The sequence below is a fragment of the Chlamydotis macqueenii genome, chromosome Z (assembly GCF_036417535.1).
Source record: "Chlamydotis macqueenii isolate bChlMac1 chromosome Z, bChlMac1.mat, whole genome shotgun sequence".
Taxonomy (NCBI): Eukaryota; Metazoa; Chordata; class Aves; order Otidiformes; family Otididae; genus Chlamydotis; species Chlamydotis macqueenii.
The window spans coordinates 50,320,300-50,338,409 of NC_141593.1; the positions used below are offsets into that span (position 1 = coordinate 50,320,300).

An 18,110-nucleotide genomic window follows, 5' to 3' on the forward strand; every position below is an offset into this window, starting at 1 on the left:
CAGCGAAAAGGAGCTCCATAGTAAACTGTGTATGTTGTCAGGCCAGTGTGAGAGCAGGACTACAGGAGTGAACTCCCAAACAAGTCTGCAAAATTTAATGGCCCCTAACTGTCTCAGACTATCACATACTGGATAGTCCAGCCAGTCAGAAGTGGGACTGATGTGAACAGAGAGGCCTACTCAACAGGAGGCTGGCTTCAGTAACTGCCATACGAGAAGGACCTTACTTTTATGTTTTCCATCAAAATCAGTGTCTTCTAATGGTTGTTTGGTTTTTTTTTGGGGGGGGCGTAATGGTGTTTATTTTCCTCATTGAGAAATTGAGGGATTTTTTGACATCTCAGTGAAAAGTTCTGGGAATTTTTCTGTGTCCACAGTTTGGTTTACAGACCTGAGAACAGTCACTGATACCGTGGGAATCCCTTTAATTAGTAAGAGAATCATCAAAAGATTATTTGGTCTTTTTTCATGATCATGCCGTTTTACATAATGCCAAACAATTGCAATGAGGTGCTCTGTAGGCCAGAGAAAATGATCCTCTGAAATGAGAAAAAGGCTTTTGAAACCCCTGTCTTAATTTCCGTTGCTTTCTGCATGGATTATAAGGTAAATTACCAACACTTGTTCCTAAAGTTGTGGTAGAAATGTTTAAGATGCCTGAGAGAAGAAAACTACAAAAACTACAGAATATTGGAGGTCTTTGTATGACAGAAGATGGATTAAAATGCTAAATGATGATGTACCTAATAAAGATTTTACAGATTGTGTTTTACAATATCTTGTAGCACTTCCACCCCGTTGGGAGCAGCTTTTCAGACTAACAGCCAGTGACGACACAGCATAATTATGTGGTAGTAACTCACCTTCCCATACAATCTGCAAACTAATAATGGAAGTTAATAACAGGGTAAATCCGTGGAACAATGGCCTCAGCTAAACTCTGGTTAATTAATCAAAAGGACATGAGATCTTTGACAGAGTGAAGAGAATATACTGCAGCATAATGTCCCATAACATCTTTGAACTCCCATTTAGCCAGCAGATAACTGGCATAAGCATGTGGAGGAAGGCAGCAAGCAAGGCGGACAACTGGTTAGAACAGCAAGCTGTGGAAACAACTATGAATTCAAATGGAAACAGCAGTAATGGGAGACTCCTGAAACTGAATTTATACTCAAACCATTTCCCCCGTCTGGAGGAGAGGAGATTTCAGTTGGAAGGGACCTGCAATAATCATCTAGGCCAACTGCGGATACTGTGCTAGTGGCTGTAATTAAGCAAATTCAGCTAAGTTATTCTGCTAAATAAATAATATTGATTTATTAAAGTTCTTACATAAACCAAAGGTCTCTTTAATGACCCTTCTGTGAGGTCAAAAATACTTTTTTTTTCAAATTTCACAGCTTTATCTTGTATAAGAAAGAAGTTGGATGCTTTTTACTTTCCAGCTAGAAAGCATAGGCAAATAATACCACACCTGGCATGACTTAGGAGTAGTCACAGTTACTTGCTATGAGGCAAGCACCACATATGCATAGTGCTTCATGTGGCATAGGGGTGTTTTTCAAGAGCTCACCTTACGAAGAAAGCCAGAGATGAGCTCGCTGCACAGCATTCAAATGCTCTCACTAGGCACAGGATGCCTGCTACAAGTGACATAATGAAAAAAGTGTGAACATAGTCCTACACACCCTGAAATCGCTCACTTCTGACCCAAACATACAAAGCTCAAGACACCTAAGAGCTAAAATTATACCATATGCCCTCACTCCTAGAAGCTTCCCCGTAACCTACCCTTTAAATTTTCAATAACATGCGAATGCCTGAAATAAAGCCCAGATACTGCTACTTTTACCACCCTGCTTAGCTTTTTTTCCCCCTTCTTTCCTCTGTCATGTTGCCATTTCTGTTCACTTTCACAGAAACACTAGTTTTACAAAAACAAAATCTGACTGATAATAAATGTGGGCTGAAAATTCAACTCCATCTAGAGTTACTGTACTGAAAAAAAACCAGATGTGTTTGTTATAAACACATGCCTGGCCACCCTCTACCATGCCTGCAGCTTGCTTTTGCTCTTGATACAGGATTCAAAGATTTAACAGAGCAGTTAGGAAAACACACAAGAAGTATCTTCCACTGCAGGCCTGCTGCAGCCTTGGGTGCATTCACATCACAATCAAGGGGATGCTGAGTACGCTGTGGTGCTGTCTGACCCTCCGAGAGACCTTCTCACACATCACGAAATGTATGAGACCTGCAGACCTTCTCACATATCTTGACACTTGGGAGGGCACTATCTGGAGGAACAGAGAGCTCTGTTTTACTTAAAGTACAGATTCTCTCTACACCAGTCTCAGACTGCTGTAGAGGGAGTCACTCCTGTTGTACAATACCATAAGGGTGAGTAGACAATAGGGCTGTTTTGGTTCACAGTGAGGACTTCCATAAGGACAGGTCTTGGGGCAGTGGGAAGAGAGATACTCTTCCCTTCCTTCTCTTGAGTCAGGGGCACCAAACTCCTCTTGGAGGCATGTGAGCAGCTGATACTATCAATAACATCATCAAAAAATTGCTTCAGACACATGCCTCCAGATTTAATTAGGGTCATCTCTGCCTTTTCCCTTCATATTCCATGACCTGCTCTTGCCTGCTGTCAGAAGAGATCTTAAGTGACCTCTTTGTAAAGCTCAGTTTGTTTTGCCCCCACCTGCCTTTTCTGGCCTTTGCTCATTGAAGTTTAATTGGTACAAAAGAAAGAAAACTGAAGGATCCTTTCTAAACTCTACATTAAGGAAGGTTTTCTACATCCTGGAGCCAAATGACCAATTTTCCAGTGCATAAGCAGTGCAGGGTGGGCACAACCAGCTCTTCTGTTCTCATGTCCTCTGGAAGAGGGATGTCCCTACTTGTTAAATTTGCAGGAGAAGAGAGTGACAAAGTGTGTATTTTGCTGTCAGTTCCCATGGCTGGACAGTTCTTGGCTGCACAGCGAGCTTTGCATCCAAAACTTCCACAAATCAAAAATGCAGGCCTATCATGGCTATGCCAAAGCCCAGCAGACTTATTGAACCCTTACAAAGATTAGCCATTAGACAGTGAAAAATCCTCACAGCACAAATTGCAATTAGTATAAGCAAATGGGACCTCTTTATCATTTAGCATCTGCTTGCAGTCTATTTTAATCATGGTACATTCAGGTTTCCAAAGAATGGAAATTGAGGGCACAGTTATGCTGTGAATTTTAGAACAGATGCAAACTGATGCCTGCTGGGCATGAACATGCTGGTAACCTTCTGTATCAGAGACGGAAATGAAACCCAATACAAATGGGATTAGCAAGAAGAGAAGCAAGAAGCTCTGCAAGCAAAACAGAAACCATTGTGCATTCATTGGAAACAGGATAGAAAGTCTTGGGACTTGACTCCTTACCTCATAACAATAGGCTTAAGACATGACAGAAACCTGGCAAACTTGACTTCTCGACTCACTTTAAACAAGAAGCATTTCCACAGAGAGGGAGCTACCTTATGCTGGCAACAGGGTGACAGAATATAGTGCACTCATTTGATATTGAGTACTTGACATTCTGTAAAGCTGTATGCTGGATTGTCTGCGGCATCTTGTTCCTGTAGCCATAGCCTGGATTGTAATCCACCTCCTACCTGCCTTCTCTCAGAAAGCAGTGAGTCTACCCTGTCAGTAAAGCCTAGACTCAGTTCTTGACTCTTGAAGACAAGAGAGCTTTTCCCATAGTTTAAATCCATGTAGAAGACAAACGATCCCTGACTGCCCCAAATCCATTCTTGATCTAAAGGCCACATGCACAAGAGAACTCATATCCAGCAGGAGGTTGATCTGCTGGGTAACTATCTTTCCTATGTTTTGCAGGGGCAGGCATTACATCTTCAAGAGACTGGTGGGAAGGCAGAAGCACCTCAGGCAGCCATGGTAAGAGAAATTTGCTTGCACTCCTGAGAACAGCCATCTTCAAGAAGCCCCCATCAGTAAGGATCATTTGGCAATAGGCACAAGCAATAGGAAGAAAAGTAAAGACGTCCTGTTGGGAAAGCAATCCTATGAAACCCCACCAGGCATGAGGCTGGAGTGTCTCCTGCATGTTGAGGTGTTCCAGTAATGCCCATAGTGAACAGAAGTGCTCTTGCTATTTGAGCACTATTGTGGGCAACAGTATAAGCAATTTTTTTCTGTGGTTCTGCATTTCACAGCTAGACTGACCACTCATAGAAGACTTTCCCCTCACTCAAGGCCTTTCTAACACCTCCCTGGTTTGGACTTTAATGCCTGATAAGGATTGAGTCGAAATGTCCGCCTTTCCCTGAGCAGACATGCTCTTTCTTCTGCCATGAATCCACTGCTGCATCTGAAAACTACCCCTACAAAAGGAGGGGTTTGATTAGTTTTTCAGTCAGTTCTTGCAATTGCAGGAATGGGAGAGATGACACAAAAGAGGAGTCAGGGAAGCATTGCTGGGAGCTGGGGCAAGCACTAACCTGCCAGAGCTTGGATTATTTTAGATGAATGTGAAGACATGGAGGGACAAAGATGCAGAGATATTGAGCTGAAGGTTGAATTTCAAGGCATCGGACAGGTGTAACGGGATAACACCAGATGTTGGAGAGAACAGCTTTCACACCATCTGAACACCTGGCCTGTCCACATACAAGCAGTGCTTGTGAAAAGCTCAGTCTACTTCAGCAACACATTTAGGACTGAAGGGCTTTTCCACCTTTTTCTCTCTTCTCTCTTTGCTAGGTCACCTGGAGACCTACAAATGTCATTAGTACTTGGCCACTAACAGGGGAAGAAGGGACCAATAAGCCATCCTTGCAAACATCAGAGTATAATCAGGGCTGACTATGCAGCACAACCATCCCATAGAGGACTAGAAGATGGGACAGCTGACTGGGCATGCAGAGATCATAATTGACTTAGTTTGTGGATAGTCCAGCCTAAATCTTACTCCTCATTCTAATGACTGTGTCAACAGCCCTGTATTATCATTGGACTTAGAAAACAGTGGCAAAAAAAGCTCTTTGTAAACACTTCAGCTATGAAAAGAAAACCCCAAAGGCTATAACTTATTTAAAAAAACAGGAAAAAAAAATATTTAATTCTTCATACCGGAAATATGAAAGTAGCCAAAGTCACTACAGCAGCTTCACAAGACACTGAGTGGCATTTTTTTGTTTGTTTGTTTCTCCCTTCTGAATTTATGTTGGCCTCACTAAACATCATTTTGTCGCTTGCATCCCATTTTTGTCCTTGTAGGCTCTATGGACTTTGTCCTGATTACAACAGCAAGAGGAAATCAGGACCTTGGCTGCATCTATGGGACGGCATGGGAAGACAGCTGCAGCTGGTGGCATGCACAAAATTCCCTTAGCATTTCTGTAGGTTTAGTCAGCACAATGGCAGAAGTTACCCTGCGACAGTGATTAATATATGCAGGCTGGTGTAGAGATTGACAAATAAAATTAAGTAAAAGGCTGCCCTCTTACAAAAAAAAAATACTTTCTCCTTGTAATAAATGAGACATATTAATAATAACATAGGAAAAGGTCACTAATGGCACTCTAGCCTAACCAGCCTAACTCTTTGTTCCTGAGGCAGTTTCATCCTTCAAAATCTTACCTACACCAGTAACAAAAATACCTGTGTAGTTCACACCAACTGCCATATCAGCACAATTGGGCTTTATACAAGCAAGGACCCACTCCTACAGCCAACAGCCCACAACACTTAGCCTTGCATGAATAAAGGGAGCCAGGGAGAAGAAAGGGAGGCTGAGCTGTTTCCCTCCCTGAGCTACAATCCACGCCTCTGTAAAAAGTTGCACATGTTCTGTTTTGTTTCACTGAACACAACATTCTACTTTATGACTTATTAACTTAATAAGCTTCCTTTCTTTTCTGTTGAGCTCACATTGCCTACTAGACGCTAATTGTCTGCTATATGGACAACTTCTGGATGCTCTTAGCATGTCTCACAACTTTTGTGAGTTTTTGTGCTCTTTCAAATTGAGGATTAAGGTGTGATAACTAAAGATGCATTGCACCTTTCAGCTGAGTAAGCTTGTGTAAAGAAATTACTGTATCTAAGTAGGAAATCAGTTGCTGGCTTGCAAGCAGGTAGCTGGCCATCTCAGCCACATTGTTCTCCTGGCTTTTCCCATACATACTTCCTCCTCTGTTCTTTGTCTGCTCCTTTGGAAATAGTCACACGCAAGGCATGTTTCAGTGAACCCTACCTGCCCAGTGCAAGAGCAGAAAGAGAGCTGCAGCAGCCAGAACAGATAGGGCTTGTAAACTATAGTTTCTTCTGACCTTTCAGAATTTTTCCTCATGTAAGTACAAACTTCATGTGAAAATACTAAAATACTACAGAGTGAGCAAAAATCTTCCTTTTTGAATTCTTCCTCTACAATACTGAAAGAGTTGGGGCAGATACTTTGGTCTGAAGTAACATAATTATAATGATTAATAATTTCAGAGCTGAAGTCTACTGTAGAGAAACTATGTTTGTCTTATACAAACAAAAAGAAAGGACAGCAACTAATTTTATAATTCAGAACAATGACATGGTGAAAGCACTACATTTTTAAAAAGAAAAGCATCGCTGTAAGTGACTTGGCCATTCTGAACAAGAAAGGTATTTTGAAACTGCCTTTGTTGGCTAAACTGAGAGCAATTTAAAATTCCAGCTCTAGTGCGCCCAGGGCAAGCACTGCCATAGAGTTTTCACCAGATGTTTACTGATGATGTTGGGATCTCCTAGGACGTCCACATCACCCAGAGGAAATGACACAAGTTCTCATAAATTAATTGCATACATCATGTATAACCAGTTAAACTTTTGCAGTTTAACCCGTAAAGTACTTAATCTGAACATAATTACTGTGTAATGAGAATGACTATTACATGATGTGTGTAATACTGACATAAACTAGCAAAACACATAAATAAGAAGTATTTGAAATGTACCTCTTAACTCACTATATTGCAATAATTCCATTGCATCTTCTAGATACAGGGAAGTTAGAGTGCTGAGGAATTTAGATGTTAAATTACTGCACACTGGCTTTTCTGTGCTGACTGCTGGGATGAACTCTTCAGGGGCTAAATTCTTCCTGCACACTGAGTCCAGAGAAGAACTGAGTGCCTGTAACAGCAGTTCAAGGTACTGTTGAGGGCAATGGAAAGTAAGGTTCTAGAGCTGTCCAGAAGTATACAAGGGCTTAGGCAGAAACACAGGCAGCAAAATGTGACCCAAAGTTTTGGTGCTTTTGCATGAGGCATCCTTTTTTCTTTCCAGTTCCTCTGCACTTAGTGGATATTAGGTGTTTACACAGGCATCCAGTGTGACATGCCTCTTACTCTGTAAGACATGCCTCTTACTCCTCTAAGTGACTAGTAACTTCGTCTCTTATCTCCAGTTTTGCTGTTCACAATGACGGTGTCTCTGAGCAGGGACTGTCTGGGTTGCCATGTGAAAGGTACATGTGAATGACCTGCACTGTGATTCCTGGGTCTTGTTCCTTCTCATAAAAATCCCTTTACGTTGCTTCCCCTGTGAGTTATGGAAAGAGAGAAGGCAGCATTTTCTCCTGTTCTGCTCCCTGATGTCCAGTGATTTCTTCACCGAGTAGAAAGTTTGTTGTGTAATGTGCTCCAGCAGATCTGGGCATGGAGGCTTTATTTGCAGCCCTGAGGATCCTTCAAGAAAACCTACCTGTTGCTTCCCACATCTTGCTTTTTCACAGCATGTTGCTAATAAACTTGGACACTGCTGTTAGGACAATAGTGTACAGCTCCAGCTCTACTTCTCCATCAGTGACTTTGTGCTAGGCTGAGAGTTAAGCATACTCACCTGTTTCCTCCGTTATTTACGGCAATATTCAGGCTCCAAGCACATCTAGCTCAACAGAATTCTTTGCAAGTTGCATTAAAAAGTTAAGTTTCCTGACTCATGGTGAATCAGTATGATCAGAATACATTGCTCATCAGCAGCTGGACACCTGAAAGGCTTAACTCAGCCAAAATAAAGATGGACGAGTTCAAAAAAGGAAGCTAGATCAAGTGAGAGCCTGGATATGACCCAAGGTCTTCTAAGTCTTGTGTCTCATAGTGATCAATCCCAGGTATTTCTCAGGTAATTTTCTGCCTACTGCAGGTTGCCTGTCTACTAGGTTATCTCATCCTGATAGAGACTAGCATAATATCCAAAGCACAGCATCCTTTCCAGAATTTTCATCATAGTTAATTATTACCTGTCTAAGTATTTTTGTATTTCATATAAGTTGCTAATGTTTCTTTGAATTTAACTAAACTCTTGCCTTCAAAATCTTCCTATGACAGTGGATTCCGTAGTCTAATTACACACGGTGAGACTGTCATCTTTAATTTCTACCATTGCCTTCGAATTCTTGTATTTTGAGGCAGAAGTGTCTTTTCCTCTATGTTTAGATCACTCCATTTTATATTTTCTGTCACCTCCTGTTTGTCCTCTTCACAAAAAAATAGTCAGATGAAAGGGTATTGACTTAAAAAATATAATAATTTTATTTCTGCAAAGCAGGAAAAGCCCAAGGTTGCTTTAACTTCATCTAAACAACAAATGTTTCTGTAAACCTTTGCAGTTAATGTCCTTTTCCTACACCCCAGACAATTCCTGACCATTCACACTCTGCATGGACAACTAGCTGCTAAGGACCAATTTCTCCTCTACTGAACACCTGAATGAAATCACTGGATAGTGCTCACTTATACTAGCTGAGGGCCTGGTTTATAGCATTTTATCTCCATAAGTCTTTCACAAAATTCAAATGAAGGTAAATTCTCCTTCTTTCTCCTTGCCTTTCATACCTTGCTCTCGAATTTAACACTTTATTTTAGTTTAGCTTAATTCTGAGTGAGAATGTGCACACCAGGGTCTAATTCTATGTAATAAATGCACTTCCAAAATTAATTCAGATCCTATTGCCTGAGTGTCCTCATATAAACAGGTTCCAGATTATCTATGAAATACATCTGTGAAATACAAGATATAAGATAAACAAAGGATGTTTTTATCTTTTAAATCTATCAGATGGAAGCAGTCATTAAAAAAAAATCCCCCTCTGAACATTTCACAGCTTTAACACATTGAAGTATTTAAAGATCAAGTTCTGCTCTTTCTGAACCCCATGAGTGCCCTTCCCCCATCCCCCCATCTTGAGCAACAGACACAGACTTCTTGCTGGGGCTCACCCTGCAGTGGTACTGACACTGCTGAGACTCTCCTGACTTGACAGAGTGCTCCTGAGAGCTGGCACGTACTTTTGTCTGATCTCTGCCTGTCCCTCTCACCTGAAAAAGCAGACTTTTTGCTGTGCTGGTTTAGTGTTGTAGATAAGGAACCTGAGGGCTATAAGCCAGCACTGGCATGTGTCATCACCCCAGAAGGAGATCAAGGATATTATGCCCCTGTCCTGTCACAAATTCACCCCAAAGTTGTTCAGGTTCAGAAAACCCTATATGCATTAGGAGCCTGTGGCTGCAAACGAGTGGTGTCCAGCCATTCTGCTGTTCTTAGAAGTTGTTCCACGTGATGAGAGGCATCGACCCTCTCTCTGCTGCTTGCAGATCTTGGCACCAAAATTTGTGCCAGAGTGACATTTCTGTAGCAGTTCCCATTAACTGAAACAAAACCAGTCATTTGAAATTGGCAGCTGTGACGGAATGAAATGTTTCCATAGAATGCACTGCACAATTATTTCTTGTGAATGCTAAAATTGTAGGCAGGATGCTCCTGTGGAAGATCTTCCGTCCAATTTGTATTGTGACAGACATGATTAGGATGCTGACAAAATCAAGACATCACAGTTTATAAGTCAGAGCACAGAAAGGATATAAGAGTTTAACTCTTGTCATAACAAAGTCAACTGGCAGCAGTGCTGTTAGTAATATAAATTCAGTTTCTAAATTTTCCCTATGAACTCTACCAGCAGAACTAGTGGTCATTTTATTTGTATTTTAATGAATGGCCATTAAAAAAGCTAGTAATGTCATAGATAGTAAGAAAAAACAGAAAACATTATAAATTCAATTACAATCATTAATCTTGCTGATATAATACTTATCCCAAACTCACTAAAATCAAGAGCAGCCACCCAAGCAGCCTCAGTGGATTCTGAATAGCAATTGTAAGAAGCAAAATACAGCAGCCAAGATACCCAGAATGCACCATGACAGCTTGAAATGTCTTGCTTCTGTTTCAGATGTGAACAGTGACCAGTGTGTTAGAATATCAGTCTGTTTTTCATATCTGTGTCGGGTGATATAAAAGAATATCTGCTATTACCTCTTCCTACAGACCCTGCCTCAGGTAATACTTAGGAGCTCAGTATGCACAGCAGGAATTTATAATGAACTCTCAGTTTAGATTCCCGTTACTACAAAAAAGAAAGGTTAAAAAAACATTCAGAAGAAAAAAGCTGGTGTCCATCAAAACCAAATGAGAGCTCAGGGTTTGAAAACACACAATAAAAGAGCAATGGGTGTGATATCACAAGTCATTACACTAATGCAACAATACTTTCTTCCCACCGAAAGAGCCCAGGACTTTATCACAATGTCACATCAGATTTACTGGCAGTGAGCCCTTGAAGAATATCTACTACCTTTCTAAATGCTGGTGCAAACTTAGCTGGATTGTCAGCCCCAGGACCTGACCCGTTCAATTTAGCTACACAACAGGAACAATGCTGTCAGTGTGAGATGCCTCTAGCTCTGATCCCCAGGACATCTGTGAAAGGATGGTTTTGTCCTTCTGCCCTTGAAAGAGTTCAGTTAGTCTCAGTCTTATGAGGAGCAAGATTTCTTTGCCTGTTTAGGATTGCCAGCTCACCTTCCAGCCCTTGTTTCCTACAATCCTAGCTACTCTGTGTATACAGCAGACTTCATTTTAATGTGATGCAAAAAATCACAACATATTCTTCTCCTGTCCACTACAGACGACCAGAAGACAACATTCACTTGTTGATTTTGGAGAAGATAGCTTATTTCCAAAGATGGAGGATATTTTCTGCAACTTAAGTTCTAGACCAAACGTGAAGCTACAGGTACCTCAATAGGCAGGACTGATTTTAATGTAGATAATAGAATTAGAAGATGACAGTGTTTGGAAGAACCCTCTGGAGGATATTGAGTCCAACCCCTGCTCAAAGCCTGACTTCTAGGTTCAATCAGCTTGCTCCAAGCCTTGTTCAGTGAAGTTTTGAGTATCTCCAAGAACGGGGATTGTAAACCCCCTCTCAGCCCCTACTCCAGTACTGCTCCACCCTCAAAGGGAGATTTCTACATTGTTACAGGGCTTAGAGCACTTTCTTTTTCTTGCCCTTTAGTCCATAGACGTAGATAGACTATCTCTTCCTGTTTATACACGGCTTTGTCATTTAAAGGAGACTATCCTTAATAATAATAATAATAGTAAAGTCCTAACTACATTTTGAGATGCTGTTGGGAATCTCCAAGTATTGCATGGCTGCAATAATTTCAACGCTAAGCCATGCAGTTCCAGTTTCTGACCAGGAGAGTGGGAGTGGCTACCTACAAAGGAAAAAAAAAATACATTGGCCAAGCATTGTGAATAGCCTTGCCTAATAGCTCATCTGCTTGGTATTACTATGCTGTTGCTTTTCTTGTCTGAAATTCCCCTGAAAACTCATATAGTATAGCCTCAAACTGTTCTTCCTAGAGAGGAAGCACAGCGGACATTAACAAAATCAATCATGCTTTAAAGTGGGGGCTCAAAATCTGATCACAATCTATCTTGAAGTTTGATTAAGTGCTCTAACAACTTGAGGAAGAAAAGAAAAAAATGCCAAAACCAGAGTGCTGCTTTAGACAAGTACAGGATAGACAACTATGTGAGCTAAAAGGATGATATGACCGTGTATTTTATTTCATAGAGACTTTAAGTCCCCAAAAAGTGCTTTGCAGCTCATGTTCTGCCAGATCATGCGGCTGTACGTGTCTGAGGCTGTTGCTTTTTTCCTGTTGCTGCTTTTTTTTTTTTTTTTCATCTAGGACCTGGCAAAATGTAATCCCTGTGTTGTAGTTCAGATCCACTCATTGACTGCTAAAGGCATCCCATGATGAGCCAAGCATCAGCCTGAATTCCCCCAGTGATCAGCCTCCTATTTTTGGGAGATTTTAAAATCTTTAAAAAATTACTTCCACCTGGCACAAACACAAGCCCAGGTCTCTCAACTGCATGCTGCAATTTCACAGTGAGTCTTCCTGTTGATCTCAAGCCCACGTCCACATATTTACTGACACAGGGAACTGCTCACAGGATTAATACAGCTGCGTAAACATCTAGTTTGATGCACTGTTCAGGATACCAACACTTCCAAGTAATAGTTTACAGAAGCAACCATCAGACTGCATGAACTGTGGGACTTAAACAAACCACCAGAAAACCAAAAGAGGGAACAAATACAGTATGACTCACTCAAGCACTTCATGCAAAGAAGTATGGTAAGAATAATAATAACCAATTCTTTGCTTAAGATTCACAGATCAGTGAGACACTGGTCTGTGCTGCAAATTTTCCATTATTCACTGTGCAGCATAAAATCAGATTTCAGCACAGTTTATGATAACATTAGTAAGGTTACAGTTACAGTTTGCAAGCAATATTTTAACAAATATATTTAAATATATTAATAGAAAGCTGTATCTTTATATTTATATCAAAGATACGGTGTTTACCCGACACATGGAAAAATGTTAGAACTATGCTGAGGACAATGCAGCTAGAAAAATCAGGGTTAAGAGCATCACTGTGCAGTAGTTTGCAACTGTTTTATACTACTTTTCCATGAATTACATGCTACAAATTATATATCTCTGATGTTCAGTCTTGAACTTGTGACAGACAGAGTCTGCTTGCTCAGTCCCTTCCAGAGGGTGTCATTTGCCTTACTGTCTTTGAAGTGGAGCGATCCATGGAGGCTTTTTCCAGATCTCAGGCCAGACAGTTAGACAGTTTAGCTAAAAACCAGCTCACTGTGACATTTTCAGCCCTCACACTGCTGTTTCAGAGACCCAGAACTGCTTTCTCTGGATCTTTTCACTGCCAATGTCTTCTCCGTACTGGTGTCCTCTCCTTTTGTCATCACCTCTTCTAATCCTCTCCAGCTCATCCACTTGTCCACTTGTCTTTTTACCCACTATCTCCTGTTGGAGCTACCTTCTCTGTGATGCTAGGCCAAAGCTGGCGGGTCCCAGGAGAGCCACCAACAGGAAAATACGGCACATGAGTACCTTTTAGGAACAGTGAGGAGCAGATGTCATTTTTCATTTGCTCTGTATAAAGAATTTTTCTTTCCCCTCCTACAACCCCATAAAGAGTCTCTCCCTCCAACACACGTATCAGGAGAAAGAGCCACGAAGGACTTGGATCACAAGTGTTGGATAACATTGTGTGTATGCATCAACAGAGAGAAAGTGTGTATTGTACTATGCAAGGGCTCATCTTCCCCCTCCAGGTGCTCCAGGGAGCACCAGAGAATCTAAGCGATAGCAGCCAAATAACCTCAAAAATGAAAGCAAAGTCTGTTCACCTGTCCTAAAAAAAGATCAGTGCTCCTACATAAATCTGAGACCGGCAGCTCTTGTCTCCATCTAGGAAAGCAACAATTCAATGAAGAGCCTTGTCTGTTCATGGCTTCTAGCCTCTTCTCTAGTCAGCAGAAGTGTCTTAAGCTTTCTTGGTGGCCAGTTTTCTCTGAATAGCATCCAGCTCCAAGAGCCTATTCTGTTTGTAAAATGTCCTGGCACCAACCCTCGCACATCGCACATCAGGATCCTTGTATCTTTCAGGAAAAGCTATCTTTACCTAATGCTTTCAGTAAGGCATCAAAAACTTGCAGGCCTCTCCAACCAGAGCAAGCTAAGGGTGACAAACCTACCCTCTCCCACTTCTGGAAGCCCTCTGCAGAGTTCTTGCACTTTCCACATGCACATAAAACAACACAATTTCAAGAAGTTCCCCGATTGCATATTGACTCACTGTTGTAACTGCTGTTGACGTCCGTCTGTGTTGGCGCCAGGCTGTACAGAATTGACCCTTCAGAGGTGGCCCTTCCTGACAGTAAATGGGAAAAGAGAAGGAAGGGAGGGAAGGGGAAAAGAAAGGGAAGGAAAGGGAATATTTAGATAAAATCACTGAACAGATCTGCAGACACCTTCCACTATTTTTAAACACAATTTCTTACTGTAAATTCCTCCCCCCTCCCACACCACACACTCGCATGGACACAAACAACTCCGAGCAGAAACCTGGAGAAGCTGGTTGCCTCAAGACCTGCCAAGGAGTCTCATTTGCTTTGTCTGACGGTTAGCCCACTGGAAATGCCTTGTACTGGGGTCATTAAAAAGGGTATTCACGGTGCAGAACTGGCAATGCCATTGCACAGGTATGCATAGGACTTTACTGTCAGATAAGATACTTGCAGATCAGGCTGTCAAACCTGAATTAATCTTTCAGCATTTCTTTACGGACAGATGTGTATGATAGGACCTGAATGTTAAACATGAGCCTGCCAGCCCTGCTGCCTGTTCATTAACAGACATTGGATGCAGTAGAAAAAAATAGCTTGGCAGAATTTCTCATTACGAATAACTTTTCCTTCAGAAAAGTGCAATCCAAATCCTCTTTCACATTAAGGGTACATTTGACTCAGGTCAGCAAAAGCTATGTTATTAACCTAACATGCGTATCCTTAGCAAACTGCACTTGTGAATTTCCTATGGAGGGAATAGTCCCTGAGACAGAGGGTGCAGAAGTACGGGCATCAGACTTCTATAATGTTCTTCGTTCCAGACATGCTGCTCTTTACATGAAACAGCAGAGGTGGACTGACAGCCTCTCAGCCTGAAAGCACTTGAGTTCACATATTTTAACATTTGAGGTCATGCTCACTACATTTCCAATCTAGTTCTCCTCTTCTTAGTCTTACTGCCTTCTCATTTGCACAAGGTCTGGGTATCAAAGTTAGCTCGTATGACCTCCTTTTACCTGCCGTGTTGATGGAGGACCCTCAGATCTGTGCTATACTGTGAGTAACCCAAGGAATCTGAAAGGTTCATGGAGCTTTTAATAAAAATATTTTCTGTGCTGCTGCTAGTACACAGTAAACAATGAATCCATAAGCACCACAGGTACATGGCCATGTAAACAGCAGGAGATTTTACCAGTGAGGAGGAAAGGGGCTTGGCATCTGTCCTTCAGTCCAAAGTCTCAGCCTGACTACTCAGGCAAAAGTGAGTGAGTCTAAATACCATTCCAGAAATAAGCATTGTCTTTATTGAGCTCTTATTTATCTTTAAATGATCTCCTTTCCTGACTTGTTCTCATAAAATTTGACTGGGCCATACGTACTACTTAATAATTGAGACGGATAATAAAACAGCATTAACTTTACTTATAAGATTTTTCAGAGAGGACATACAGAATTAATTCTTCATTTGAGAAAGCACTGAAATGCACTCGTAAGCATTGCACCATCCAGAAATGTTCATTATACTAACTGAAGAGCAGTTAATGCTAAATTATTGCTGACCGATACCTTCACGCATTCATAAAAATGCAGAAGAATACCATTGGAGTTATTTGTGTTTTGTAAGTGTAAAGACTGAGGAGGAATTTATAGTCTCTACTTTGCAGCAGAACCAGTTAAAGAAAGATATAGTGCCATCCCTTCAAACCCAGACAGAGCACCAGGTTTTAACATATTACTCTTGAATTTGACTGAAGACTCCAGCCTCGTAGGGGCTTTTGTATGTTTATTTGTACTTACACCTGCTTGCAACAACTTTTCACTAAAAACCAGCAATAGCCTAAACACTTTCAGACTCTTCAGAATTGCCTAAAAGAATCAGCAAAAAAAAAAAGGTGATTTGGTCATGAGTTCTTGTTCTCTTGCTGTTTCATGTCTAACAGGTACTCACAGATTCTCTTACTGAGAGGAAAGTGACATGAGTGACACACTGACCTACTGCTGTTTTTTAAAAGATTGCATTATATTTTACTACTCTTCATTCAGTGCTGTTTTCCTTCATTTTTCAAAACAGCCATCTCAAATCTACTAAAAAGCATCATGCTACCTACCTAGGCTTTCACTTGTTTCCTCTTTATCAAATAAACCACTTCTGAGGCATTGTTATGGTTTATAAAGATTTTCTCAGAACTTGCTCCCTCTGTTCCAAGTCCTTTTGATCTCCAGCTTCTATTAATTCTGTTCCTCACTTTTCTTTGCACAATAGCTTTGCTTTCTCTAATTGCATATTGGTTTAGTACTCATCCATCACAGTTTTTTCTTCCCTCTCTTTTGCCTGCCTTGCCTTTGCTTCCTTACTGAGATATTTTAACTGCCCAACATTTTTCAATAAGTCACTACTGCTTTTATTAGGTCTTTATTTCTTGAAACATTTCTTTACATGTCAAACTGATACTTCTCAAATGCAAGGCTTGTAGAAGCCTCTCTGCCCAAATGCTCGGTTAAGACATTTCGCCACGCTGTCTTTCTGTGAGTCTCTTGAAGGATTGCATCTTCAAAGTAAGAAATAAGAAACCAAAAGTAGTTTTTTTAAGGTATAAAGACATACTTCATTTTATCAGTGCTACTGGGAAATGCATGTTTCTAGTCAATTGTGAACACTGTTCTTTTGATTTTGTTAATCTTTTTTTCTTTCTTTGGGGGAAACTGCAAACTATATCACAAGTACTGAAGCAATACTAGGTACTAAAGCATTTTTATGTGCCTACAACAGCACTTTCAACCAAAACTGCAGTTATAGTTCTGGCAATTGTCACTATTTTCTTTCTTTTCATTTAACACTTGCTTTATTTACAGCTTCAGCTCCTTGGAATAAATGAAAATAAGAGAATCACGACTCAATATAAACCACTAAAAGTTCAGACAAAAATTAACAGTAGGCTTTGTGTTTGTGCACAAAATCCTGAAAACTTGATCCCTTCCTGCTCAAAACCCAAAATATGAAAGTCCTTAAAGTTGTATTTCCTTACAATAGGTAATGATTTTCAAGGCAGAATTAAGGTTAAGGTTAAGGTTAAGGTTAAGACCGACCTTACTGCTGTCTTCAGCAGCCTCATGGGAGGTGAGAGCAAAGATGGAGACAGACTCTTCCCAGAGATGTACAGAGAACAAGGGAGGGGCTGAAGGCATGAGATGCAACACAGGGCACTCCCATGAGATCTTAGGAACAATTTTTACCGCAAAGAGGAAGGTCCCCATTACAGCAAGGACTCAGGGACATCATGGGTTCTCCATTCTTGGAGCTATTCAAAACATAGCTGGCCATGGTGTGGAGCAATCTGATCTAGCTGAACTAGTGTTGAAGAGAGGGAAGTAGAAGCAGCCTCCTTCCAACCTGCATCATTTTATGATTTGTGACGCAGGCATTCAGGAATCCTAAATTTTATTATTTACACCCCACACTTTTGAGAGAATAATTATTGACAGGCGCTGTGGTGCCTTCAAGAGAGATACTTCCCTCTGCCTCAATTAAAAAAAAAAAAATCAGTCATCTGTAACATTATCTGCCTGATTTCACATCAAGTGCCCTGTATAGTTGAACCAGAGCTAGCTGGAGTGAACAATTTGTGCAAAATGCAAGACAGAATAATAGAGGAATCAAAACAGCAAAAATATGCTGCATTGGCAGATATAAATGCCAAGGAAAAGGACGTCTACAGATATTGTAGCCCCTAAAATATCTTTCAGGGAGTAGTCTTCTGATCAAGAAACAAAGAAGCAGGAGTCTACCTACATGCTTCTTCAATTTTTAAAAGACAGAAGCACAGTTTACACAGTGCTAGATGAGCATAAAACTGGGCTCTGAAAGTTAGCAAATTGCTGGGTACTCTGAAATATACATCCAGCACATGCAAGCTTCCTCAGCCCTCTTTGACAATGAGCCGGAATTCAGCGCTTCACCTTCAGCCTCCTATGGCCAAGAGAGAGCAGCCAGGGAAATAACCTGCTGCAAGCAGCAAGGAGTTTCCTCCAGAGCAGAACC

General features: G+C 41.0%; 1 protein-coding gene across 3 annotated transcripts in view; it reads right to left on the bottom strand.

The window, feature by feature from the left end:
* NRG1 (neuregulin 1) overlaps window positions 1–18,110 on the bottom strand; it is a 492,971-nt gene that overhangs the window by 288,515 nt on the left and 186,346 nt on the right. Inside the window, exon 1 of one of the 3 annotated variants that reach the window (XM_086770241.1) lies at window positions 14,080–14,154. The exons of 1 other annotated variant lie outside the window; for it this stretch is intronic. The gene's annotated coding sequence lies outside the window, so the exon portion shown is untranslated. Of the gene's footprint in view, window positions 1–14,079; window positions 14,155–18,110 lie in introns of those variants that run through there. One more of the 3 variants, XM_086770245.1, reaches the window with a different exon arrangement.